The following is a 26777-nucleotide window of genomic DNA, read 5'->3' on the forward strand; positions in this document are numbered from 1 at the left end:
CAATCACCTTAAATTTGTGTCCTCTGGTTACTGATCCTTGTGCAACTGCAAACAATTTTATTTCCAATGTGAAAATCATTGATGATTTTGAAGAGCTGAAAATTCACACTGCATAAATGTTTTTGCCATTTTTGAAAGAAAGTCGAGCGACTTTTTAAAGCAACGATTAGCATGACTTTGTAATTCCTTGAATTCGGCCATTTTTTCATTTACCTTGTGGTTTTCTGCACTATGCAACATTGTATGATGAACACAAGCACATTAGCCTGTGCCTGGGGGTATAGCTCAGTGGTAGAGCATTTGACTGCAGATCAAGAGGTCCCTGGTTCAAATCCAGATGCCCCCTCAGAGTCATTCATGTTGCACAACCAATCATTCTGTGCTCCTCAGTGACCATAAGCACTATTCACCACAAGTGGTGATGGAGGTCGATTGGATTTTTGGTGATGGAGGCAACAAGCAAGTGGTTGCAAACAGCAAGCTCCCACAAACTGCAGTGGGATTAATGAAAACACAATCTTCTTTGCTTGCTGGTTCAGCCCAGGACATCTCAGCTGACCTTCAATTAGTGCCGTGAGATCTTTTATGATCACCTGACAAGGCAGGCAAGGCCTCATTTTCACATATCATCTGACAAATGGCCCCTGCAATAGGCAGCACTTCCGTCTGTATGAAACTGAAGTCTTAGCCTGGGTTGGGTGCTCACGTCTTTAGAGTGGGTGAGCTTGAACCCACAAACTTTTGACTCAGTACTGTGAGTGCTACCACTGAGCCTCAGTGGATGAATAGAGCAAGCAGAGTAGGGAAGCATTGTCAGAGCGAAGCAGTGCACCAAGAAAAGTGGGAGATTTATATTGAGTTTGAAAACATTCCACTGGCAGTGGACGAACCATCTCTTTCTCGCACAGCAGGGTTTTGTCCCCAGACGGGCATTAATCTGAAGCACAGGCCAGCGAGACCTTCCCCCATATGTTAATGACCTTGTGCCGGGAATGAGGCTGTGGGCATGGAGTGCGGCATTGTGAGGATTGGGTGAATATCTGGCTCGGCTTGAAAGGTGCCCCAATGAAGAAAGGCTGGACCTTGTGCGGAAAGCTCATGGTGATATCTGTTAGTTAATTTGCATTGAAGCTCATGGGACACTTGTTATCTGAGAGGGGCTGGAGCATTTGACTGCACCTCAAGAGGTCCCTGGTTTGTATCCATGTTCCCTCTCATGAACTCCTATCCTATCACAATAAATCTAACCTACACATACCTTCCTCTTCACCGTGTCCATAATTATCCTGGATTGATATCGCTTTCAAGGCGAACATTTTTCCCATTTTGCCTGTGTTGTGTGTTTGGCAGAGCTGTGTAATTAATCGCACTCCCCTTCTGTTTCCCTGTTGATGGATCCCTTTCAGGAATTTCCTATTGAAAGTTACTATTGAATCTGCTTCCATCACACGTGCAGGCAGTGGATTCCAGATCACAAGAGCTCAATTTGTCAGCAAATGTTTTGTGATGTCGCCTCTTGTTCTTTTGTCAATCACCTTAAATTTGTGTCCTCTGGTTACTGATCCTTGTGCAACTGCAAACAATTTTATTTCCAATGTGAAAATCATTGATGATTTTGAAGAGCTGAAAATTCACACTGCATAAATGTTTTTGCCATTTTTGAAAGAAAGTCGAGCGACTTTTTAAAGCAACGATTAGCATGACTTTGTAATTCCTTGAATTCGGCCATTTTTTCATTTACCTTGTGGTTTTCTGCACTATGCAACATTGTATGATGAACACAAGCACATTAGCCTGTGCCTGGGGGTATAGCTCAGTAGTAGAGCATTTGACTGCAGATCAAGAGGTCCCTGGTTCAAATCCAGATGCCCCCTCAGAGTCATTCATGTTGCACAACCAATCATTCTGTGCTCCTCAGTGACCATAAGCACTATTCATCACAAGTGGTGATGGAGGTCGATTGGATTTTTGGTGATGGAGGCAACGAGCAAGTGGTTGCAAACAGCAAGCTCCCACAAACTGCAGTGGGATTAATGAAAACACAATCTGCTTTGCTTGCTGGTTCAGCCCAGGACATCTCAGCTGACCTTCAATTAGTGCCGTGAGATCTTTTATGATCACCTGACAAGGCAGGCAAGGCCTCATTTTCACATATCATCTGAAAAATGGCCCCTGCAATAGGCAGCACTTCCGTCTGTATGAAACTGAAGTCTTAGCCTGGGTTGGGTGCTCACGTCTTTAGAGTGGGTGAGCTTGAACCCACAAACTTTTGACTCAGTACTGTGAGTGCTACCACTGAGCCTCAGTGGATGAATAGAGCAAGCAGAGTAGGGAAGCATTGTCAGAGCGAAGCAGTGCACCAAGAAAAGTGGGAGATTTATATTGAGTTTGAAAACTTTCCACTGGCAGTGGACGAACCATCTCTTTCTCGCACAGCAGGGTTTTGTCCCCAGACGGGCATTAATCTGAAGCACAGGCCAGCGAGACCTTCCCCCATATGTTAATGACCTTGTGCCGGGAATGAGGCTGTGGGCATGGAGTGCGGCATTGTGAGGATTGGGTGAATATCTGGCTCGGCTTGAAAGGTACCCCAATGAAGAAAGGCTGGACCTTGTGCGGAAAGCTCATGGTGATATCTGTTAGTTAATTTGCATTGAAGCTCATGGGACACTTGTTATCTGAGAGGGGCTGGAGCATTTGACTGCACCTCAAGAGGTCCCTGGTTTGTATCCATGTTCCCTCTCATGAACTCCTATCCTATCACAATAAATCTAACCTACACATACCTTCCTCTTCACCGTGTCCATAATTATCCTGGATTGATATCGCTTTCAAGGCGAACATTTTTCCCATTTTGCCTGTGTTGTGTGTTTGGCAGAGCTGTGTAATTAATCGCACTCCCCTTCTGTTTCCCTGTTGATGGATCCCTTTCAGGAATTTCCTATTGAAAGTTACTATTGAATCTGCTTCCATCACACGTGCAGGCAGTGGATTCCAGATCACAAGAGCTCAATTTGTCAGCAAATGTTTTGTGATGTCGCCTCTTGTTCTTTTGTCAATCACCTTAAATTTGTGTCCTCTGGGTACTGATCCTTGTGCAACTGCAAACAATTTTATTTCCAATGTGAAAATCATTGATGATTTTGAAGAGCTGAAAATTCACACTGCATAAATGTTTTTGCCATTTTTGAAAGAAAGTCGAGCGACTTTTTAAAGCAACGATTAGCATGACTTTGTAATTCCTTGAATTCGGCCATTTTTTCATTTACCTTGTGGTTTTCTGCACTATGCAACATTGTATGATGAACACAAGCACATCAGCCTGTGCCTGGGGGTATAGCTCAGTGGTAGAGCATTTGACTGCAGATCAAGAGGTCCCTGGTTCAAATCCAGATGCCCCCTCAGAGTCATTCATGTTGCACAACCAATCATTCTGTGCTCCTCAGTGACCATAAGCACTATTCATCACAAGTGGTGATGGAGGTCGATTGGATTTTTGGTGATGGAGGCAACGAGCAAGTGGTTGCAAACAGCAAGCTCCCACAAACTGCAGTGGGATTAATGAAAACACAATCTGCTTTGCTTGCTGGTTCAGCCCAGGACATCTCAGCTGACCTTCAATTAGTGCCGTGAGATCTTTTATGATCACCTGACAAGGCAGGCAAGGCCTCATTTTCACATATCATCTGAAAAATGGCCCCTGCAATAGGCAGCACTTCCGTCTGTATGAAACTGAAGTCTTAGCCTGGGTTGGGTGCTCACGTCTTTAGAGTGGGTGAGCTTGAACCCACAAACTTTTGACTCAGTACTGTGAGTGCTACCACTGAGCCTCAGTGGATGAATAGAGCAAGCAGACTAGGGAAGCATTGTCAGAGCGAAGCAGTGCACCAAGAAAAGTGGGAGATTTATATTGAGTTTGAAAACTTTCCACTGGCAGTGGACGAACCATCTCTTTCTCGCACAGCAGGGTTTTGTCCCCAGACGGGCATTAATCTGAAGCACAGGCCAGCGAGACCTTCCCCCATATGTTAATGACCTTGTGCCGGGAATGAGGCTGTGGGCATGGAGTGCGGCATTGTGAGGATTGGGTGAATATCTGGCTCGGCTTGAAAGGTACCCCAATGAAGAAAGGCTGGACCTTGTGCGGAAAGCTCATGGTGATATCTGTTAGTTAATTTGCATTGAAGCTCATGGGACACTTGTTATCTGAGAGGGGCTGGAGCATTTGACTGCACCTCAAGAGGTCCCTGGTTTGTATCCATGTTCCCTCTCATGAACTCCTATCCTATCACAATAAATCTAACCTACACATACCTTCCTCTTCACCGTGTCCATAATTATCCTGGATTGATATCGCTTTCAAGGCGAACATTTTTCCCATTTTGCCTGTGTTGTGTGTTTGGCAGAGCTGTGTAATTAATCGCACTCCCCTTCTGTTTCCCTGTTGATGGATCCCTTTCAGGAATTTCCTATTGAAAGTTACTATTGAATCTGCTTCCATCACACGTGCAGGCAGTGGATTCCAGATCACAAGAGCTCAATTTGTCAGCAAATGTTTTGTGATGTCGCCTCTTGTTCTTTTGTCAATCACCTTAAATTTGTGTCCTCTGGGTACTGATCCTTGTGCAACTGCAAACAATTTTATTTCCAATGTGAAAATCATTGATGATTTTGAAGAGCTGAAAATTCACACTGCATAAATGTTTTTGCCATTTTTGAAAGAAAGTCGAGCGACTTTTTAAAGCAACGATTAGCATGACTTTGTAATTCCTTGAATTCGGCCATTTTTTCATTTACCTTGTGGTTTTCTGCACTATGCAACATTGTATGATGAACACAAGCACATCAGCCTGTGCCTGGGGGTATAGCTCAGTGGTAGAGCATTTGACTGCAGATCAAGAGGTCCCTGGTTCAAATCCAGATGCCCCCTCAGAGTCATTCATGTTGCACAACCAATCATTCTGTGCTCCTCAGTGACCATAAGCACTATTCATCACAAGTGGTGATGGAGGTCGATTGGATTTTTGGTGATGGAGGCAACGAGCAAGTGGTTGCAAACAGCAAGCTCCCACAAACTGCAGTGGGATTAATGAAAACACAATCTGCTTTGCTTGCTGGTTCAGCCCAGGACATCTCAGCTGACCTTCAATTAGTGCCGTGAGATCTTTTATGATCACCTGACAAGGCAGGCAAGGCCTCATTTTCACATATCATCTGAAAAATGGCCCCTGCAATAGGCAGCACTTCCGTCTGTATGAAACTGAAGTCTTAGCCTGGGTTGGGTGCTCACGTCTTTAGAGTGGGTGAGCTTGAACCCACAAACTTTTGACTCAGTACTGTGAGTGCTACCACTGAGCCTCAGTGGATGAATAGAGCAAGCAGACTAGGGAAGCATTGTCAGAGCGAAGCAGTGCACCAAGAAAAGTGGGAGATTTATATTGAGTTTGAAAACTTTCCACTGGCAGTGGACGAACCATCTCTTTCTCGCACAGCAGGGTTTTGTCCCCAGACGGGCATTAATCTGAAGCACAGGCCAGCGAGACCTTCCCCCATATGTTAATGACCTTGTGCCGGGAATGAGGCTGTGGGCATGGAGTGCGGCATTGTGAGGATTGGGTGAATATCTGGCTCGGCTTGAAAGGTGCCCCAATGAAGAAAGGCTGGACCTTGTGCGGAAAGCTCTTGGTGATATCTGTTAGTTAATTTGCATTGAAGCTCATGGGACACTTGTTATCTGAGAGGGGCTGGAGCATTTGACTGCACCTCAAGAGGTCCTTGGTTTGTATCCATGTTCCCTCTCATGAACTCCTATCCTATCACAATAAATCTAACCTACACATACCTTCCTCTTCACCGTGTCCATAATTATCCTGGATTGATATCGCTTTCAAGGCGAACATTTTTCCCATTTTGCCTGTGTTGTGTGTTTGGCAGAGCTGTGTAATTAATCGCACTCCCCTTCTGTTTCCCTGTTGATGGATCCCTTTCAGGAATTTCCTATTGAAAGTTACTATTGAATCTGCTTCCATCACACGTGCAGGCAGTGGATTCCAGATCACAAGAGCTCAATTTGTCAGCAAATGTTTTGTGATGTCGCCTCTTGTTCTTTTGTCAATCACCTTAAATTTGTGTCCTCTGGTTACTGATCCTTGTGCAACTGCAAACAATTTTATTTCCAATGTGAAAATCATTGATGATTTTGAAGAGCTGAAAATTCACACTGCATAAATGTTTTTGCCATTTTTGAAAGAAAGTCGAGCGACTTTTTAAAGCAACGATTAGCATGACTTTGTAATTCCTTGAATTCGGCCATTTTTTCATTTACCTTGTGGTTTTCTGCACTATGCAACATTGTATGATGAACACAAGCACATTAGCCTGTGCCTGGGGGTATAGCTCAGTGGTAGAGCATTTGACTGCAGATCAAGAGGTCCCTGGTTCAAATCCAGATGCCCCCTCAGAGTCATTCATGTTGCACAACCAATCATTCTGTGCTCCTCAGTGACCATAAGCACTATTCACCACAAGTGGTGATGGAGGTCGATTGGATTTTTGGTGATGGAGGCAACGAGCAAGTGGTTGCAAACAGCAAGCTCCCACAAACTGCAGTGGGATTAATGAAAACACAATCTGCTTTGCTTGCTGGTTCAGCCCAGGACATCTCAGCTGACCTTCAATTAGTGCCGTGAGATCTTTTATGATCACCTGACAAGGCAGGCAAGGCCTCATTTTCACATATCATCTGAAAAATGGCCCCTGCAATAGGCAGCACTTCCGTCTATATGAAACTGAAGTCTTAGCCTGGGTTGGGTGCTCACGTCTTTAGAGTGGGTGAGCTTGAACCCACAAACTTTTGACTCAGTACTGTGAGTGCTACCACTGAGCCTCAGTGGATGAATAGAGCAAGCAGAGTAGGGAAGCATTGTCAGAGCGAAGCAGTGCACCAAGAAAAGTGGGAGATTTATATTGAGTTTGAAAACATTCCACTGGCAGTGGACGAACCATCTCTTTCTCGCACAGCAGGGTTTTGTCCCCAGACGGGCATTAATCTGAAGCACAGGCCAGCGAGACCTTCCCCCATATGTTAATGACCTTGTGCCGGGAATGAGGCTGTGGGCATGGAGTGCGGCATTGTGAGGATTGGGTGAATATCTGGCTCGGCTTGAAAGGTGCCCCAATGAAGAAAGGCTGGACCTTGTGCGGAAAGCTCATGGTGATATCTGTTAGTTAATTTGCATTGAAGCTCATGGGACACTTGTTATCTGAGAGGGGCTGGAGCATTTGACTGCACCTCAAGAGGTCCCTGGTTTGTATCCATGTTCCCTCTCATGAACTCCTATCCTATCACAATAAATCTAACCTACACATACCTTCCTCTTCACCGTGTCCATAATTATCCTGGATTGATATCGCTTTCAAGGCGAACATTTTTCCCATTTTGCCTGTGTTGTGTGTTTGGCAGAGCTGTGTAATTAATCGCACTCCCCTTCTGTTTCCCTGTTGATGGATCCCTTTCAGGAATTTCCTATTGAAAGTTACTATTGAATCTGCTTCCATCACACGTGCAGGCAGTGGATTCCAGATCACAAGAGCTCAATTTGTCAGCAAATGTTTTGTGATGTCGCCTCTTGTTCTTTTGTCAATCACCTTAAATTTGTGTCCTCTGGTTACTGATCCTTGTGCAACTGCAAACAATTTTATTTCCAATGTGAAAATCATTGATGATTTTGAAGAGCTGAAAATTCACACTGCATAAATGTTTTTGCCATTTTTGAAAGAAAGTCGAGCGACTTTTTAAAGCAACGATTAGCATGACTTTGTAATTCCTTGAATTCGGCCATTTTTTCATTTACCTTGTGGTTTTCTGCACTATGCAACATTGTATGATGAACACAAGCACATTAGCCTGTGCTTGGGGGTATAGCTCAGTGGTAGAGCATTTGACTGCAGATCAAGAGGTCCCTGGTTCAAATCCAGATGCCCCCTCAGAGTCATTCATGTTGCACAACCAATCATTCTGTGCTCCTCAGTGACCATAAGCACTATTCACCACAAGTGGTGATGGAGGTCGATTGGATTTTTGGTGATGGAGGCAACGAGCAAGTGGTTGCAAACAGCAAGCTCCCACAAACTGCAGTGGGATTAATGAAAACACAATCTGCTTTGCTTGCTGGTTCAGCCCAGGACATCTCAGCTGACCTTCAATTAGTGCCGTGAGATCTTTTATGATCACCTGACAAGGCAGGCAAGGCCTCATTTTCACATATCATCTGAAAAATGGCCCCTGCAATAGGCAGCACTTCCGTCTATATGAAACTGAAGTCTTAGCCTGGGTTGGGTGCTCACGTCTTTAGAGTGGGTGAGCTTGAACCCACAAACTTTTGACTCAGTACTGTGAGTGCTACCACTGAGCCTCAGTGGATGAATAGAGCAAGCAGACTAGGGAAGCATTGTCAGAGCGAAGCAGTGCACCAAGAAAAGTGGGAGATTTATATTGAGTTTGAAAACATTCCACTAGCAGTGGACGAACCATCTCTTTCTCGCACAGCAGGGTTTTGTCCCCAGACGGGCATTAATCTGAAGCACAGGCCAGCGAGACCTTCCCCCATATGTTAATGACCTTGTGCCGGGAATGAGGCTGTGGGCATGGAGTGCGGCATTGTGAGGATTGGGTGAATATCTGGCTCGGCTTGAAAGGTGCCCCAATGAAGAAAGGCTGGACCTTGTGCGGAAAGCTCATGGTGATATCTGTTAGTTAATTTGCATTGAAGCTCATGGGACACTTGTTATCTGAGAGGGGCTGGAGCATTTGACTGCACCTCAAGAGGTCCCTGGTTTGTATCCATGTTCCCTCTCATGAACTCCTATCCTATCACAATAAATCTAACCTACACATACCTTCCTCTTCACCGTGTCCATAATTATCCTGGATTGATATCGCTTTCAAGGCGAACATTTTTCCCATTTTGCCTGTGTTGTGTGTTTGGCAGAGCTGTGTAATTAATCGCACTCCCCTTCTGTTTCCCTGTTGATGGATCCCTTTCAGGAATTTCCTATTGAAAGTTACTATTGAATCTGCTTCCATCACACGTGCAGGCAGTGGATTCCAGATCACAAGAGCTCAATTTGTCAGCAAATGTTTTGTGATGTCGCCTCTTGTTCTTTTGTCAATCACCTTAAATTTGTGTCCTCTGGTTACTGATCCTTGTGCAACTGCAAACAATTTTATTTCCAATGTGAAAATCATTGATGATTTTGAAGAGCTGAAAATTCACACTGCATAAATGTTTTTGCCATTTTTGAAAGAAAGTCGAGCGACTTTTTAAAGCAACGATTAGCATGACTTTGTAATTCCTTGAATTCGGCCATTTTTTCATTTACCTTGTGGTTTTCTGCACTATGCAACATTGTATGATGAACACAAGCACATTAGCCTGTGCCTGGGGGTATAGCTCAGTAGTAGAGCATTTGACTGCAGATCAAGAGGTCCCTGGTTCAAATCCAGATGCCCCCTCAGAGTCATTCATGTTGCACAACCAATCATTCTGTGCTCCTCAGTGACCATAAGCACTATTCATCACAAGTGGTGATGGAGGTCGATTGGATTTTTGGTGATGGAGGCAACGAGCAAGTGGTTGCAAACAGCAAGCTCCCACAAACTGCAGTGGGATTAATGAAAACACAATCTGCTTTGCTTGCTGGTTCAGCCCAGGACATCTCAGCTGACCTTCAATTAGTGCCGTGAGATCTTTTATGATCACCTGACAAGGCAGGCAAGGCCTCATTTTCACATATCATCTGAAAAATGGCCCCTGCAATAGGCAGCACTTCCGTCTGTATGAAACTGAAGTCTTAGCCTGGGTTGGGTGCTCACGTCTTTAGAGTGGGTGAGCTTGAACCCACAAACTTTTGACTCAGTACTGTGAGTGCTACCACTGAGCCTCAGTGGATGAATAGAGCAAGCAGAGTAGGGAAGCATTGTCAGAGCGAAGCAGTGCACCAAGAAAAGTGGGAGATTTATATTGAGTTTGAAAACTTTCCACTGGCAGTGGACGAACCATCTCTTTCTCGCACAGCAGGGTTTTGTCCCCAGACGGGCATTAATCTGAAGCACAGGCCAGCGAGACCTTCCCCCATATGTTAATGACCTTGTGCCGGGAATGAGGCTGTGGGCATGGAGTGCGGCATTGTGAGGATTGGGTGAATATCTGGCTCGGCTTGAAAGGTACCCCAATGAAGAAAGGCTGGACCTTGTGCGGAAAGCTCATGGTGATATCTGTTAGTTAATTTGCATTGAAGCTCATGGGACACTTGTTATCTGAGAGGGGCTGGAGCATTTGACTGCACCTCAAGAGGTCCCTGGTTTGTATCCATGTTCCCTCTCATGAACTCCTATCCTATCACAATAAATCTAACCTACACATACCTTCCTCTTCACCGTGTCCATAATTATCCTGGATTGATATCGCTTTCAAGGCGAACATTTTTCCCATTTTGCCTGTGTTGTGTGTTTGGCAGAGCTGTGTAATTAATCGCACTCCCCTTCTGTTTCCCTGTTGATGGATCCCTTTCAGGAATTTCCTATTGAAAGTTACTATTGAATCTGCTTCCATCACACGTGCAGGCAGTGGATTCCAGATCACAAGAGCTCAATTTGTCAGCAAATGTTTTGTGATGTCGCCTCTTGTTCTTTTGTCAATCACCTTAAATTTGTGTCCTCTGGGTACTGATCCTTGTGCAACTGCAAACAATTTTATTTCCAATGTGAAAATCATTGATGATTTTGAAGAGCTGAAAATTCACACTGCATAAATGTTTTTGCCATTTTTGAAAGAAAGTCGAGCGACTTTTTAAAGCAACGATTAGCATGACTTTGTAATTCCTTGAATTCGGCCATTTTTTCATTTACCTTGTGGTTTTCTGCACTATGCAACATTGTATGATGAACACAAGCACATCAGCCTGTGCCTGGGGGTATAGCTCAGTGGTAGAGCATTTGACTGCAGATCAAGAGGTCCCTGGTTCAAATCCAGATGCCCCCTCAGAGTCATTCATGTTGCACAACCAATCATTCTGTGCTCCTCAGTGACCATAAGCACTATTCACCACAAGTGGTGATGGAGGTCGATTGGATTTTTGGTGATGGAGGCAACGAGCAAGTGGTTGCAAACAGCAAGCTCCCACAAACTGCAGTGGGATTAATGAAAACACAATCTGCTTTGCTTGCTGGTTCAGCCCAGGACATCTCAGCTGACCTTCAATTAGTGCCGTGAGATCTTTTATGATCACCTGACAAGGCAGGCAAGGCCTCATTTTCACATATCATCTGAAAAATGGCCCCTGCAATAGGCAGCACTTCCGTCTATATGAAACTGAAGTCTTAGCCTGGGTTGGGTGCTCACGTCTTTAGAGTGGGTGAGCTTGAACCCACAAACTTTTGACTCAGTACTGTGAGTGCTACCACTGAGCCTCAGTGGATGAATAGAGCAAGCAGACTAGGGAAGCATTGTCAGAGCGAAGCAGTGCACCAAGAAAAGTGGGAGATTTATATTGAGTTTGAAAACATTCCACTAGCAGTGGACGAACCATCTCTTTCTCGCACAGCAGGGTTTTGTCCCCAGACGGGCATTAATCTGAAGCACAGGCCAGCGAGACCTTCCCCCATATGTTAATGACCTTGTGCCGGGAATGAGGCTGTGGGCATGGAGTGCGGCATTGTGAGGATTGGGTGAATATCTGGCTCGGCTTGAAAGGTGCCCCAATGAAGAAAGGCTGGACCTTGTGCGGAAAGCTCATGGTGATATCTGTTAGTTAATTTGCATTGAAGCTCATGGGACACTTGTTATCTGAGAGGGGCTGGAGCATTTGACTGCACCTCAAGAGGTCCCTGGTTTGTATCCATGTTCCCTCTCATGAACTCCTATCCTATCACAATAAATCTAACCTACACATACCTTCCTCTTCACCGTGTCCATAATTATCCTGGATTGATATCGCTTTCAAGGCGAACATTTTTCCCATTTTGCCTGTGTTGTGTGTTTGGCAGAGCTGTGTAATTAATCGCACTCCCCTTCTGTTTCCCTGTTGATGGATCCCTTTCAGGAATTTCCTATTGAAAGTTACTATTGAATCTGCTTCCATCACACGTGCAGGCAGTGGATTCCAGATCACAAGAGCTCAATTTGTCAGCAAATGTTTTGTGATGTCGCCTCTTGTTCTTTTGTCAATCACCTTAAATTTGTGTCCTCTGGTTACTGATCCTTGTGCAACTGCAAACAATTTTATTTCCAATGTGAAAATCATTGATGATTTTGAAGAGCTGAAAATTCACACTGCATAAATGTTTTTGCCATTTTTGAAAGAAAGTCGAGCGACTTTTTAAAGCAACGATTAGCATGACTTTGTAATTCCTTGAATTCGGCCATTTTTTCATTTACCTTGTGGTTTTCTGCACTATGCAACATTGTATGATGAACACAAGCACATTAGCCTGTGCCTGGGGGTATAGCTCAGTAGTAGAGCATTTGACTGCAGATCAAGAGGTCCCTGGTTCAAATCCAGATGCCCCCTCAGAGTCATTCATGTTGCACAACCAATCATTCTGTGCTCCTCAGTGACCATAAGCACTATTCATCACAAGTGGTGATGGAGGTCGATTGGATTTTTGGTGATGGAGGCAACGAGCAAGTGGTTGCAAACAGCAAGCTCCCACAAACTGCAGTGGGATTAATGAAAACACAATCTGCTTTGCTTGCTGGTTCAGCCCAGGACATCTCAGCTGACCTTCAATTAGTGCCGTGAGATCTTTTATGATCACCTGACAAGGCAGGCAAGGCCTCATTTTCACATATCATCTGAAAAATGGCCCCTGCAATAGGCAGCACTTCCGTCTGTATGAAACTGAAGTCTTAGCCTGGGTTGGGTGCTCACGTCTTTAGAGTGGGTGAGCTTGAACCCACAAACTTTTGACTCAGTACTGTGAGTGCTACCACTGAGCCTCAGTGGATGAATAGAGCAAGCAGAGTAGGGAAGCATTGTCAGAGCGAAGCAGTGCACCAAGAAAAGTGGGAGATTTATATTGAGTTTGAAAACTTTCCACTGGCAGTGGACGAACCATCTCTTTCTCGCACAGCAGGGTTTTGTCCCCAGACGGGCATTAATCTGAAGCACAGGCCAGCGAGACCTTCCCCCATATGTTAATGACCTTGTGCCGGGAATGAGGCTGTGGGCATGGAGTGCGGCATTGTGAGGATTGGGTGAATATCTGGCTCGGCTTGAAAGGTACCCCAATGAAGAAAGGCTGGACCTTGTGCGGAAAGCTCATGGTGATATCTGTTAGTTAATTTGCATTGAAGCTCATGGGACACTTGTTATCTGAGAGGGGCTGGAGCATTTGACTGCACCTCAAGAGGTCCCTGGTTTGTATCCATGTTCCCTCTCATGAACTCCTATCCTATCACAATAAATCTAACCTACACATACCTTCCTCTTCACCGTGTCCATAATTATCCTGGATTGATATCGCTTTCAAGGCGAACATTTTTCCCATTTTGCCTGTGTTGTGTGTTTGGCAGAGCTGTGTAATTAATCGCACTCCCCTTCTGTTTCCCTGTTGATGGATCCCTTTCAGGAATTTCCTATTGAAAGTTACTATTGAATCTGCTTCCATCACACGTGCAGGCAGTGGATTCCAGATCACAAGAGCTCAATTTGTCAGCAAATGTTTTGTGATGTCGCCTCTTGTTCTTTTGTCAATCACCTTAAATTTGTGTCCTCTGGGTACTGATCCTTGTGCAACTGCAAACAATTTTATTTCCAATGTGAAAATCATTGATGATTTTGAAGAGCTGAAAATTCACACTGCATAAATGTTTTTGCCATTTTTGAAAGAAAGTCGAGCGACTTTTTAAAGCAACGATTAGCATGACTTTGTAATTCCTTGAATTCGGCCATTTTTTCATTTACCTTGTGGTTTTCTGCACTATGCAACATTGTATGATGAACACAAGCACATCAGCCTGTGCCTGGGGGTATAGCTCAGTGGTAGAGCATTTGACTGCAGATCAAGAGGTCCCTGGTTCAAATCCAGATGCCCCCTCAGAGTCATTCATGTTGCACAACCAATCATTCTGTGCTCCTCAGTGACCATAAGCACTATTCACCACAAGTGGTGATGGAGGTCGATTGGATTTTTGGTGATGGAGGCAACGAGCAAGTGGTTGCAAACAGCAAGCTCCCACAAACTGCAGTGGGATTAATGAAAACACAATCTGCTTTGCTTGCTGGTTCAGCCCAGGACATCTCAGCTGACCTTCAATTAGTGCCGTGAGATCTTTTATGATCACCTGACAAGGCAGGCAAGGCCTCATTTTCACATATCATCTGAAAAATGGCCCCTGCAATAGGCAGCACTTCCGTCTATATGAAACTGAAGTCTTAGCCTGGGTTGGGTGCTCACGTCTTTAGAGTGGGTGAGCTTGAACCCACAAACTTTTGACTCAGTACTGTGAGTGCTACCACTGAGCCTCAGTGGATGAATAGAGCAAGCAGACTAGGGAAGCATTGTCAGAGCGAAGCAGTGCACCAAGAAAAGTGGGAGATTTATATTGAGTTTGAAAACATTCCACTAGCAGTGGACGAACCATCTCTTTCTCGCACAGCAGGGTTTTGTCCCCAGACGGGCATTAATCTGAAGCACAGGCCAGCGAGACCTTCCCCCATATGTTAATGACCTTGTGCCGGGAATGAGGCTGTGGGCATGGAGTGCGGCATTGTGAGGATTGGGTGAATATCTGGCTCGGCTTGAAAGGTGCCCCAATGAAGAAAGGCTGGACCTTGTGCGGAAAGCTCATGGTGATATCTGTTAGTTAATTTGCATTGAAGCTCATGGGACACTTGTTATCTGAGAGGGGCTGGAGCATTTGACTGCACCTCAAGAGGTCCCTGGTTTGTATCCATGTTCCCTCTCATGAACTCCTATCCTATCACAATAAATCTAACCTACACATACCTTCCTCTTCACCGTGTCCATAATTATCCTGGATTGATATCGCTTTCAAGGCGAACATTTTTCCCATTTTGCCTGTGTTGTGTGTTTGGCAGAGCTGTGTAATTAATCGCACTCCCCTTCTGTTTCCCTGTTGATGGATCCCTTTCAGGAATTTCCTATTGAAAGTTACTATTGAATCTGCTTCCATCACACGTGCAGGCAGTGGATTCCAGATCACAAGAGCTCAATTTGTCAGCAAATGTTTTGTGATGTCGCCTCTTGTTCTTTTGTCAATCACCTTAAATTTGTGTCCTCTGGTTACTGATCCTTGTGCAACTGCAAACAATTTTATTTCCAATGTGAAAATCATTGATGATTTTGAAGAGCTGAAAATTCACACTGCATAAATGTTTTTGCCATTTTTGAAAGAAAGTCGAGCGACTTTTTAAAGCAACGATTAGCATGACTTTGTAATTCCTTGAATTCGGCCATTTTTTCATTTACCTTGTGGTTTTCTGCACTATGCAACATTGTATGATGAACACAAGCACATTAGCCTGTGCCTGGGGGTATAGCTCAGTAGTAGAGCATTTGACTGCAGATCAAGAGGTCCCTGGTTCAAATCCAGATGCCCCCTCAGAGTCATTCATGTTGCACAACCAATCATTCTGTGCTCCTCAGTGACCATAAGCACTATTCATCACAAGTGGTGATGGAGGTCGATTGGATTTTTGGTGATGGAGGCAACGAGCAAGTGGTTGCAAACAGCAAGCTCCCACAAACTGCAGTGGGATTAATGAAAACACAATCTGCTTTGCTTGCTGGTTCAGCCCAGGACATCTCAGCTGACCTTCAATTAGTGCCGTGAGATCTTTTATGATCACCTGACAAGGCAGGCAAGGCCTCATTTTCACATATCATCTGAAAAATGGCCCCTGCAATAGGCAGCACTTCCGTCTGTATGAAACTGAAGTCTTAGCCTGGGTTGGGTGCTCACGTCTTTAGAGTGGGTGAGCTTGAACCCACAAACTTTTGACTCAGTACTGTGAGTGCTACCACTGAGCCTCAGTGGATGAATAGAGCAAGCAGAGTAGGGAAGCATTGTCAGAGCGAAGCAGTGCACCAAGAAAAGTGGGAGATTTATATTGAGTTTGAAAACTTTCCACTGGCAGTGGACGAACCATCTCTTTCTCGCACAGCAGGGTTTTGTCCCCAGACGGGCATTAATCTGAAGCACAGGCCAGCGAGACCTTCCCCCATATGTTAATGACCTTGTGCCGGGAATGAGGCTGTGGGCATGGAGTGCGGCATTGTGAGGATTGGGTGAATATCTGGCTCGGCTTGAAAGGTACCCCAATGAAGAAAGGCTGGACCTTGTGCGGAAAGCTCATGGTGATATCTGTTAGTTAATTTGCATTGAAGCTCATGGGACACTTGTTATCTGAGAGGGGCTGGAGCATTTGACTGCACCTCAAGAGGTCCCTGGTTTGTATCCATGTTCCCTCTCATGAACTCCTATCCTATCACAATAAATCTAACCTACACATACCTTCCTCTTCACCGTGTCCATAATTATCCTGGATTGATATCGCTTTCAAGGCGAACATTTTTCCCATTTTGCCTGTGTTGTGTGTTTGGCAGAGCTGTGTAATTAATCGCACTCCCCTTCTGTTTCCCTGTTGATGGATCCCTTTCAGGAATTTCCTATTGAAAGTTACTATTGAATCTGCTTCCATCACACGTGCAGGCAGTGGATTCCAGATCACAAGAGCTCAATTTGTCAGCAAATGTTTTGTGATGTCGCCTCTTGTTCTTTTGTCAATCACCTTAAATTTGTGTCCTCTGGGTACTGATCCTTGTGCAACTGCAAACAATTTTATTTCCAATGTGAAAATCATTGATGATTTTGAAGAGCTGAAAATTCACACTGCATAAATGTTTTTGCCATTTTTGAAAGAAAGTCGAGCGACTTTTTAAAGCAACGATTAGCATGACTTTGTAATTCCTTGAATTCGGCCATTTTTTCATTTACCTTGTGGTTTTCTGCACTATGCAACATTGTATGATGAACACAAGCACATCAGCCTGTGCCTGGGGGTATAGCTCAGTGGTAGAGCATTTGACTGCAGATCAAGAGGTCCCTGGTTCAAATCCAGATGCCCCCTCAGAGTCATTCATGTTGCACAACCAATCATTCTGTGCTCCTCAGTGACCATAAGCACTATTCATCACAAGTGGTGATGGAGGTCGATTGGATTTTTGGTGATGGAGGCAACGAGCAAGTGGTTGCAAACAGCAAGCTCCCACAAACTGCAGTGGGATTAATGAAAACACAATCTGCTTTGCTTGCTGGTTCAGCCCAGGACATCTCAGCTGACCTTCAATTAGTGCCGTGAGATCTTTTATGATCACCTGACAAGGCAGGCAAGGCCTCATTTTCACATATCATCTGAAAAATGGCCCCTGCAATAGGCAGCACTTCCGTCTGTATGAAACTGAAGTCTTAGCCTGGGTTGGGTGCTCACGTCTTTAGAGTGGGTGAGCTTGAACCCACAAACTTTTGACTCAGTACTGTGAGTGCTACCACTGAGCCTCAGTGGATGAATAGAGCAAGCAGACTAGGGAAGCATTGTCAGAGCGAAGCAGTGCACCAAGAAAAGTGGGAGATTTATATTGAGTTTGAAAACTTTCCACTGGCAGTGGACGAACCATCTCTTTCTCGCACAGCAGGGTTTTGTCCCCAGACGGGCATTAATCTGAAGCACAGGCCAGCGAGACCTTCCCCCATATGTTAATGACCTTGTGCCGGGAATGAGGCTGTGGGCATGGAGTGCGGCATTGTGAGGATTGGGTGAATATCTGGCTCGGCTTGAAAGGTGCCCCAATGAAGAAAGGCTGGACCTTGTGCGGAAAGCTCTTGGTGATATCTGTTAGTTAATTTGCATTGAAGCTCATGGGACACTTGTTATCTGAGAGGGGCTGGAGCATTTGACTGCACCTCAAGAGGTCCTTGGTTTGTATCCATGTTCCCTCTCATGAACTCCTATCCTATCACAATAAATCTAACCTACACATACCTTCCTCTTCACCGTGTCCATAATTATCCTGGATTGATATCGCTTTCAAGGCGAACATTTTTCCCATTTTGCCTGTGTTGTGTGTTTGGCAGAGCTGTGTAATTAATCGCACTCCCCTTCTGTTTCCCTGTTGATGGATCCCTTTCAGGAATTTCCTATTGAAAGTTACTATTGAATCTGCTTCCATCACACGTGCAGGCAGTGGATTCCAGATCACAAGAGCTCAATTTGTCAGCAAATGTTTTGTGATGTCGCCTCTTGTTCTTTTGTCAATCACCTTAAATTTGTGTCCTCTGGTTACTGATCCTTGTGCAACTGCAAACAATTTTATTTCCAATGTGAAAATCATTGATGATTTTGAAGAGCTGAAAATTCACACTGCATAAATGTTTTTGCCATTTTTGAAAGAAAGTCGAGCGACTTTTTAAAGCAACGATTAGCATGACTTTGTAATTCCTTGAATTCGGCCATTTTTTCATTTACCTTGTGGTTTTCTGCACTATGCAACATTGTATGATGAACACAAGCACATTAGCCTGTGCCTGGGGGTATAGCTCAGTGGTAGAGCATTTGACTGCAGATCAAGAGGTCCCTGGTTCAAATCCAGATGCCCCCTCAGAGTCATTCATGTTGCACAACCAATCATTCTGTGCTCCTCAGTGACCATAAGCACTATTCACCACAAGTGGTGATGGAGGTCGATTGGATTTTTGGTGATGGAGGCAACGAGCAAGTGGTTGCAAACAGCAAGCTCCCACAAACTGCAGTGGGATTAATGAAAACACAATCTGCTTTGCTTGCTGGTTCAGCCCAGGACATCTCAGCTGACCTTCAATTAGTGCCGTGAGATCTTTTATGATCACCTGACAAGGCAGGCAAGGCCTCATTTTCACATATCATCTGAAAAATGGCCCCTGCAATAGGCAGCACTTCCGTCTATATGAAACTGAAGTCTTAGCCTGGGTTGGGTGCTCACGTCTTTAGAGTGGGTGAGCTTGAACCCACAAACTTTTGACTCAGTACTGTGAGTGCTACCACTGAGCCTCAGTGGATGAATAGAGCAAGCAGAGTAGGGAAGCATTGTCAGAGCGAAGCAGTGCACCAAGAAAAGTGGGAGATTTATATTGAGTTTGAAAACATTCCACTGGCAGTGGACGAACAATCTCTTTCTCGCACAGCAGGGTTTTGTCCCCAGACGGGCATTAATCTGAAGCACAGGCCAGCGAGACCTTCCCCCATATGTTAATGACCTTGTGCCGGGAATGAGGCTGTGGGCATGGAGTGCGGCATTGTGAGGATTGGGTGAATATCTGGCTCGGCTTGAAAGGTGCCCCAATGAAGAAAGGCTGGACCTTGTGCGGAAAGCTCATGGTGATATCTGTTAGTTAATTTGCATTGAAGCTCATGGGACACTTGTTATCTGAGAGGGGCTGGAGCATTTGACTGCACCTCAAGAGGTCCCTGGTTTGTATCCATGTTCCCTCTCATGAACTCCTATCCTATCACAATAAATCTAACCTACACATACCTTCCTCTTCACCGTGTCCATAATTATCCTGGATTGATATCGCTTTCAAGGCGAACATTTTTCCCATTTTGCCTGTGTTGTGTGTTTGGCAGAGCTGTGTAATTAATCGCACTCCCCTTCTGTTTCCCTGTTGATGGATCCCTTTCAGGAATTTCCTATTGAAAGTTACTATTGAATCTGCTTCCATCACACGTGCAGGCAGTGGATTCCAGATCACAAGAGCTCAATTTGTCAGCAAATGTTTTGTGATGTCGCCTCTTGTTCTTTTGTCAATCACCTTAAATTTGTGTCCTCTGGTTACTGATCCTTGTGCAACTGCAAACAATTTTATTTCCAATGTGAAAATCATTGATGATTTTGAAGAGCTGAAAATTCACACTGCATAAATGTTTTTGCCATTTTTGAAAGAAAGTCGAGCGACTTTTTAAAGCAACGATTAGCATGACTTTGTAATTCCTTGAATTCGGCCATTTTTTCATTTACCTTGTGGTTTTCTGCACTATGCAACATTGTATGATGAACACAAGCACATTAGCCTGTGCTTGGGGGTATAGCTCAGTGGTAGAGCATTTGACTGCAGATCAAGAGGTCCCTGGTTCAAATCCAGATGCCCCCTCAGAGTCATTCATGTTGCACAACCAATCATTCTGTGCTCCTCAGTGACCATAAGCACTATTCACCACAAGTGGTGATGGAGGTCGATTGGATTTTTGGTGATGGAGGCAACGAGCAAGTGGTTGCAAACAGCAAGCTCCCACAAACTGCAGTGGGATTAATGAAAACACAATCTGCTTTGCTTGCTGGTTCAGCCCAGGACATCTCAGCTGACCTTCAATTAGTGCCGTGAGATCTTTTATGATCACCTGACAAGGCAGGCAAGGCCTCATTTTCACATATCATCTGAAAAATGGCCCCTGCAATAGGCAGCACTTCCGTCTATATGAAACTGAAGTCTTAGCCTGGGTTGGGTGCTCACGTCTTTAGAGTGGGTGAGCTTGAACCCACAAACTTTTGACTCAGTACTGTGAGTGCTACCACTGAGCCTCAGTGGATGAATAGAGCAAGCAGACTAGGGAAGCATTGTCAGAGCGAAGCAGTGCACCAAGAAAAGTGGGAGATTTATATTGAGTTTGAAAACATTCCACTAGCAGTGGACGAACCATCTCTTTCTCGCACAGCAGGGTTTTGTCCCCAGACGGGCATTAATCTGAAGCACAGGCCAGCGAGACCTTCCCCCATATGTTAATGACCTTGTGCCGGGAATGAGGCTGTGGGCATGGAGTGCGGCATTGTGAGGATTGGGTGAATATCTGGCTCGGCTTGAAAGGTGCCCCAATGAAGAAAGGCTGGACCTTGTGCGGAAAGCTCATGGTGATATCTGTTAGTTAATTTGCATTGAAGCTCATGGGACACTTGTTATCTGAGAGGGGCTGGAGCATTTGACTGCACCTCAAGAGGTCCCTGGTTTGTATCCATGTTCCCTCTCATGAACTCCTATCCTATCACAATAAATCTAACCTACACATACCTTCCTCTTCACCGTGTCCATAATTATCCTGGATTGATATCGCTTTCAAGGCGAACATTTTTCCCATTTTGCCTGTGTTGTGTGTTTGGCAGAGCTGTGTAATTAATCGCACTCCCCTTCTGTTTCCCTGTTGATGGATCCCTTTCAGGAATTTCCTATTGAAAGTTACTATTGAATCTGCTTCCATCACACGTGCAGGCAGTGGATTCCAGATCACAAGAGCTCAATTTGTCAGCAAATGTTTTGTGATGTCGCCTCTTGTTCTTTTGTCAATCACCTTAAATTTGTGTCCTCTGGTTACTGATCCTTGTGCAACTGCAAACAATTTTATTTCCAATGTGAAAATCATTGATGATTTTGAAGAGCTGAAAATTCACACTGCATAAATGTTTTTGCCATTTTTGAAAGAAAGTCGAGCGACTTTTTAAAGCAACGATTAGCATGACTTTGTAATTCCTTGAATTCGGCCATTTTTTCATTTACCTTGTGGTTTTCTGCACTATGCAACATTGTATGATGAACACAAGCACATTAGCCTGTGCCTGGGGGTATAGCTCAGTAGTAGAGCATTTGACTGCAGATCAAGAGGTCCCTGGTTCAAATCCAGATGCCCCCTCAGAGTCATTCATGTTGCACAACCAATGATTCTGTGCTCCTCAGTGACCATAAGCACTATTCACCACAAGTGGTGATGGAGGTCGATTGGATTTTTGGTGATGGAGGCAACGAGCAAGTGGTTGCAAACAGCAAGCTCCCACAAACTGCAGTGGGATTAATGAAAACACAATCTGCTTTGCTTGCTGGTTCAGCCCAGGACATCTCAGCTGACCTTCAATTAGTGCCGTGAGATCTTTTATGATCACCTGACAAGGCAGGCAAGGCCTCATTTTCACATATCATCTGAAAAATGGCCCCTGCAATAGGCAGCACTTCCGTCTGTATGAAACTGAAGTCTTAGCCTGGGTTGGGTGCTCACGTCTTTAGAGTGGGTGAGCTTGAACCCACAAACTTTTGACTCAGTACTGTGAGTGCTACCACTGAGGCTCAGTGGATGAATAGAGCAAGCAGAGTAGGGAAGCATTGTCAGAGCGAAGCAGTGCACCAAGAAAAGTGGGAGATTTATATTGAGTTTGAAAACTTTCCACTGGCAGTGGACGAACCATCTCTTTCTCGCACAGCAGGGTTTTGTCCCCAGACGGGCATTAATCTGAAGCACAGGCCAGCGAGACCTTCCCCCATATGTTAATGACCTTGTGCCGGGAATGAGGCTGTGGGCATGGAGTGCGGCATTGTGAGGATTGGGTGAATATCTGGCTCGGCTTGAAAGGTACCCCAATGAAGAAAGGCTGGACCTTGTGCGGAAAGCTCATGGTGATATCTGTTAGTTAATTTGCACTGAAGCTCATGGGACACTTGTTATCTGAGAGGGGCTGGAGCATTTGACTGCACCTCAAGAGGTCCCTGGTTTGTATCCATGTTCCCTCTCATGAACTCCTATCCTATCACAATAAATCTAACCTACACATACCTTCCTCTTCACCGTGTCCATAATTATCCTGGATTGATATCGCTTTCAAGGCGAACATTTTTCCCATTTTGCCTGTGTTGTGTGTTTGGCAGAGCTGTGTAATTAATCGCACTCCCCTTCTGTTTCCCTGTTGATGGATCCCTTTCAGGAATTTCCTATTGAAAGTTACTATTGAATCTGCTTCCATCACACGTGCAGGCAGTGGATTCCAGATCACAAGAGCTCAATTTGTCAGCAAATGTTTTGTGATGTCGCCTCTTGTTCTTTTGTCAATCACCTTAAATTTGTGTCCTCTGGGTACTGATCCTTGTGCAACTGCAAACAATTTTATTTCCAATGTGAAAATCATTGATGATTTTGAAGAGCTGAAAATTCACACTGCATAAATGTTTTTGCCATTTTTGAAAGAAAGTCGAGCGACTTTTTAAAGCAACGATTAGCATGACTTTGTAATTCCTTGAATTCGGCCATTTTTTCATTTACCTTGTGGTTTTCTGCACTATGCAACATTGTATGATGAACACAAGCACATTAGCCTGTGCTTGGGGGTATAGCTCAGTGGTAGAGCATTTGACTGCAGATCAAGAGGTCCCTGGTTCAAATCCAGATGCCCCCTCAGAGTCATTCATGTTGCACAACCAATCATTCTGTGCTCCTCAGTGACCATAAGCACTATTCACCACAAGTGGTGATGGAGGTCGATTGGATTTTTGGTGATGGAGGCAACGAGCAAGTGGTTGCAAACAGCAAGCTCCCACAAACTGCAGTGGGATTAATGAAAACACAATCTGCTTTGCTTGCTGGTTCAGCCCAGGACATCTCAGCTGACCTTCAATTAGTGCCGTGAGATCTTTTATGATCACCTGACAAGGCAGGCAAGGCCTCATTTTCACATATCATCTGAAAAATGGCCCCTGCAATAGGCAGCACTTCCGTCTATATGAAACTGAAGTCTTAGCCTGGGTTGGGTGCTCACGTCTTTAGAGTGGGTGAGCTTGAACCCACAAACTTTTGACTCAGTACTGTGAGTGCTACCACTGAGCCTCAGTGGATGAATAGAGCAAGCAGACTAGGGAAGCATTGTCAGAGCGAAGCAGTGCACCAAGAAAAGTGGGAGATTTATATTGAGTTTGAAAACATTCCACTAGCAGTGGACGAACCATCTCTTTCTCGCACAGCAGGGTTTTGTCCCCAGACGGGCATTAATCTGAAGCACAGGCCAGCGAGACCTTCCCCCATATGTTAATGACCTTGTGCCGGGAATGAGGCTGTGGGCATGGAGTGCGGCATTGTGAGGATTGGGTGAATATCTGGCTCGGCTTGAAAGGTGCCCCAATGAAGAAAGGCTGGACCTTGTGCGGAAAGCTCATGGTGATATCTGTTAGTTAATTTGCATTGAAGCTCATGGGACACTTGTTATCTGAGAGGGGCTGGAGCATTTGACTGCACCTCAAGAGGTCCCTGGTTTGTATCCATGTTCCCTCTCATGAACTCCTATCCTATCACAATAAATCTAACCTACACATACCTTCCTCTTCACCGTGTCCATAATTATCCTGGATTGATATCGCTTTCAAGGCGAACATTTTTCCCATTTTGCCTGTGTTGTGTGTTTGGCAGAGCTGTGTAATTAATCGCACTCCCCTTCTGTTTCCCTGTTGATGGATCCCTTTCAGGAATTTCCTATTGAAAGTTACTATTGAATCTGCTTCCATCACACGTGCAGGCAGTGGATTCCAGATCACAAGAGCTCAATTTGTCAGCAAATGTTTTGTGATGTCGCCTCTTGTTCTTTTGTCAATCACCTTAAATTTGTGTCCTCTGGTTACTGATCCTTGTGCAACTGCAAACAATTTTATTTCCAATGTGAAAATCATTGATGATTTTGAAGAGCTGAAAATTCACACTGCATAAATGTTTTTGCCATTTTTGAAAGAAAGTCGAGCGACTTTTTAAAGCAACGATTAGCATGACTTTGTAATTCCTTGAATTCGGCCATTTTTTCATTTACCTTGTGGTTTTCTGCACTATGCAACATTGTATGATGAACACAAGCACATTAGCCTGTGCCTGGGGGTATAGCTCAGTAGTAGAGCATTTGACTGCAGATCAAGAGGTCCCTGGTTCAAATCCAGATGCCCCCTCAGAGTCATTCATGTTGCACAACCAATGATTCTGTGCTCCTCAGTGACCATAAGCACTATTCACCACAAGTGGTGATGGAGGTCGATTGGATTTTTGGTGATGGAGGCAACGAGCAAGTGGTTGCAAACAGCAAGCTCCCACAAACTGCAGTGGGATTAATGAAAACACAATCTGCTTTGCTTGCTGGTTCAGCCCAGGACATCTCAGCTGACCTTCAATTAGTGCCGTGAGATCTTTTATGATCACCTGACAAGGCAGGCAAGGCCTCATTTTCACATATCATCTGAAAAATGGCCCCTGCAATAGGCAGCACTTCCGTCTGTATGAAACTGAAGTCTTAGCCTGGGTTGGGTGCTCACGTCTTTAGAGTGGGTGAGCTTGAACCCACAAACTTTTGACTCAGTACTGTGAGTGCTACCACTGAGGCTCAGTGGATGAATAGAGCAAGCAGAGTAGGGAAGCATTGTCAGAGCGAAGCAGTGCACCAAGAAAAGTGGGAGATTTATATTGAGTTTGAAAACTTTCCACTGGCAGTGGACGAACCATCTCTTTCTCGCACAGCAGGGTTTTGTCCCCAGACGGGCATTAATCTGAAGCACAGGCCAGCGAGACCTTCCCCCATATGTTAATGACCTTGTGCCGGGAATGAGGCTGTGGGCATGGAGTGCGGCATTGTGAGGATTGGGTGAATATCTGGCTCGGCTTGAAAGGTACCCCAATGAAGAAAGGCTGGACCTTGTGCGGAAAGCTCATGGTGATATCTGTTAGTTAATTTGCACTGAAGCTCATGGGACACTTGTTATCTGAGAGGGGCTGGAGCATTTGACTGCACCTCAAGAGGTCCCTGGTTTGTATCCATGTTCCCTCTCATGAACTCCTATCCTATCACAATAAATCTAACCTACACATACCTTCCTCTTCACCGTGTCCATAATTATCCTGGATTGATATCGCTTTCAAGGCGAACATTTTTCCCATTTTGCCTGTGTTGTGTGTTTGGCAGAGCTGTGTAATTAATCGCACTCCCCTTCTGTTTCCCTGTTGATGGATCCCTTTCAGGAATTTCCTATTGAAAGTTACTATTGAATCTGCTTCCATCACACGTGCAGGCAGTGGATTCCAGATCACAAGAGCTCAATTTGTCAGCAAATGTTTTGTGATGTCGCCTCTTGTTCTTTTGTCAATCACCTTAAATTTGTGTCCTCTGGGTACTGATCCTTGTGCAACTGCAAACAATTTTATTTCCAATGTGAAAATCATTGATGATTTTGAAGAGCTGAAAATTCACACTGCATAAATGTTTTTGCCATTTTTGAAAGAAAGTCGAGCGACTTTTTAAAGCAACGATTAGCATGACTTTGTAATTCCTTGAATTCGGCCATTTTTTCATTTACCTTGTGGTTTTCTGCACTATGCAACATTGTATGATGAACACAAGCACATTAGCCTGTGCTTGGGGGTATAGCTCAGTGGTAGAGCATTTGACTGCAGATCAAGAGGTCCCTGGTTCAAATCCAGATGCCCCCTCAGAGTCATTCATGTTGCACAACCAATCATTCTGTGCTCCTCAGTGACCATAAGCACTATTCACCACAAGTGGTGATGGAGGTCGATTGGATTTTTGGTGATGGAGGCAACGAGCAAGTGGTTGCAAACAGCAAGCTCCCACAAACTGCAGTGGGATTAATGAAAACACAATCTGCTTTGCTTGCTGGTTCAGCCCAGGACATCTCAGCTGACCTTCAATTAGTGCCGTGAGATCTTTTATGATCACCTGACAAGGCAGGCAAGGCCTCATTTTCACATATCATCTGAAAAATGGCCCCTGCAATAGGCAGCACTTCCGTCTATATGAAACTGAAGTCTTAGCCTGGGTTGGGTGCTCACGTCTTTAGAGTGGGTGAGCTTGAACCCACAAACTTTTGACTCAGTACTGTGAGTGCTACCACTGAGCCTCAGTGGATGAATAGAGCAAGCAGACT

The 26777-nt window shown here is 44.8% G+C and overlaps 18 non-coding genes across 18 annotated transcripts; all 18 read left to right on the forward strand.

Moving 5' to 3' along the window:
• The first annotated feature begins 274 nt into the window (after positions 1-274).
• On the forward strand, positions 275-346 carry trnac-gca (transfer RNA cysteine (anticodon GCA)). Its single transcript has one exon. It is a non-coding gene; the product is annotated as a tRNA-Cys (tRNA).
• A 1456-nt stretch (positions 347-1802) lies between these two features.
• Positions 1803-1874, forward strand: trnac-gca (transfer RNA cysteine (anticodon GCA)). Its single transcript has one exon. It is a non-coding gene; the product is annotated as a tRNA-Cys (tRNA).
• Positions 1875-3330: 1456 nt separating this feature from the next.
• Positions 3331-3402, forward strand: trnac-gca (transfer RNA cysteine (anticodon GCA)). The gene has a single exon. It is a non-coding gene; the product is annotated as a tRNA-Cys (tRNA).
• A 1456-nt stretch (positions 3403-4858) lies between these two features.
• trnac-gca (transfer RNA cysteine (anticodon GCA)) lies at positions 4859-4930 on the forward strand. The gene has a single exon. It is a non-coding gene; the product is annotated as a tRNA-Cys (tRNA).
• Positions 4931-6386: 1456 nt separating this feature from the next.
• Positions 6387-6458, forward strand: trnac-gca (transfer RNA cysteine (anticodon GCA)). The gene has a single exon. It is a non-coding gene; the product is annotated as a tRNA-Cys (tRNA).
• A 1456-nt stretch (positions 6459-7914) lies between these two features.
• Positions 7915-7986, forward strand: trnac-gca (transfer RNA cysteine (anticodon GCA)). Its single transcript has one exon. It is a non-coding gene; the product is annotated as a tRNA-Cys (tRNA).
• A 1456-nt stretch (positions 7987-9442) lies between these two features.
• Positions 9443-9514, forward strand: trnac-gca (transfer RNA cysteine (anticodon GCA)). The gene has a single exon. It is a non-coding gene; the product is annotated as a tRNA-Cys (tRNA).
• A 1456-nt stretch (positions 9515-10970) lies between these two features.
• trnac-gca (transfer RNA cysteine (anticodon GCA)) lies at positions 10971-11042 on the forward strand. The gene has a single exon. It is a non-coding gene; the product is annotated as a tRNA-Cys (tRNA).
• Positions 11043-12498: 1456 nt separating this feature from the next.
• Positions 12499-12570, forward strand: trnac-gca (transfer RNA cysteine (anticodon GCA)). Its single transcript has one exon. It is a non-coding gene; the product is annotated as a tRNA-Cys (tRNA).
• A 1456-nt stretch (positions 12571-14026) lies between these two features.
• Positions 14027-14098, forward strand: trnac-gca (transfer RNA cysteine (anticodon GCA)). The gene has a single exon. It is a non-coding gene; the product is annotated as a tRNA-Cys (tRNA).
• A 1456-nt stretch (positions 14099-15554) lies between these two features.
• trnac-gca (transfer RNA cysteine (anticodon GCA)) lies at positions 15555-15626 on the forward strand. Its single transcript has one exon. It is a non-coding gene; the product is annotated as a tRNA-Cys (tRNA).
• A 1456-nt stretch (positions 15627-17082) lies between these two features.
• trnac-gca (transfer RNA cysteine (anticodon GCA)) lies at positions 17083-17154 on the forward strand. The gene has a single exon. It is a non-coding gene; the product is annotated as a tRNA-Cys (tRNA).
• A 1456-nt stretch (positions 17155-18610) lies between these two features.
• trnac-gca (transfer RNA cysteine (anticodon GCA)) lies at positions 18611-18682 on the forward strand. The gene has a single exon. It is a non-coding gene; the product is annotated as a tRNA-Cys (tRNA).
• A 1456-nt stretch (positions 18683-20138) lies between these two features.
• Positions 20139-20210, forward strand: trnac-gca (transfer RNA cysteine (anticodon GCA)). Its single transcript has one exon. It is a non-coding gene; the product is annotated as a tRNA-Cys (tRNA).
• A 1456-nt stretch (positions 20211-21666) lies between these two features.
• Positions 21667-21738, forward strand: trnac-gca (transfer RNA cysteine (anticodon GCA)). Its single transcript has one exon. It is a non-coding gene; the product is annotated as a tRNA-Cys (tRNA).
• Positions 21739-23194: 1456 nt separating this feature from the next.
• trnac-gca (transfer RNA cysteine (anticodon GCA)) lies at positions 23195-23266 on the forward strand. Its single transcript has one exon. It is a non-coding gene; the product is annotated as a tRNA-Cys (tRNA).
• Positions 23267-24722: 1456 nt separating this feature from the next.
• On the forward strand, positions 24723-24794 carry trnac-gca (transfer RNA cysteine (anticodon GCA)). The gene has a single exon. It is a non-coding gene; the product is annotated as a tRNA-Cys (tRNA).
• Positions 24795-26250: 1456 nt separating this feature from the next.
• Positions 26251-26322, forward strand: trnac-gca (transfer RNA cysteine (anticodon GCA)). The gene has a single exon. It is a non-coding gene; the product is annotated as a tRNA-Cys (tRNA).
• Positions 26323-26777: the final 455 nt, after the last annotated feature.

This window comes from Pristiophorus japonicus, chromosome 21, assembly GCF_044704955.1.
Source record: "Pristiophorus japonicus isolate sPriJap1 chromosome 21, sPriJap1.hap1, whole genome shotgun sequence".
Lineage (NCBI taxonomy): Eukaryota > Metazoa > Chordata > Chondrichthyes > Pristiophoridae > Pristiophorus > Pristiophorus japonicus.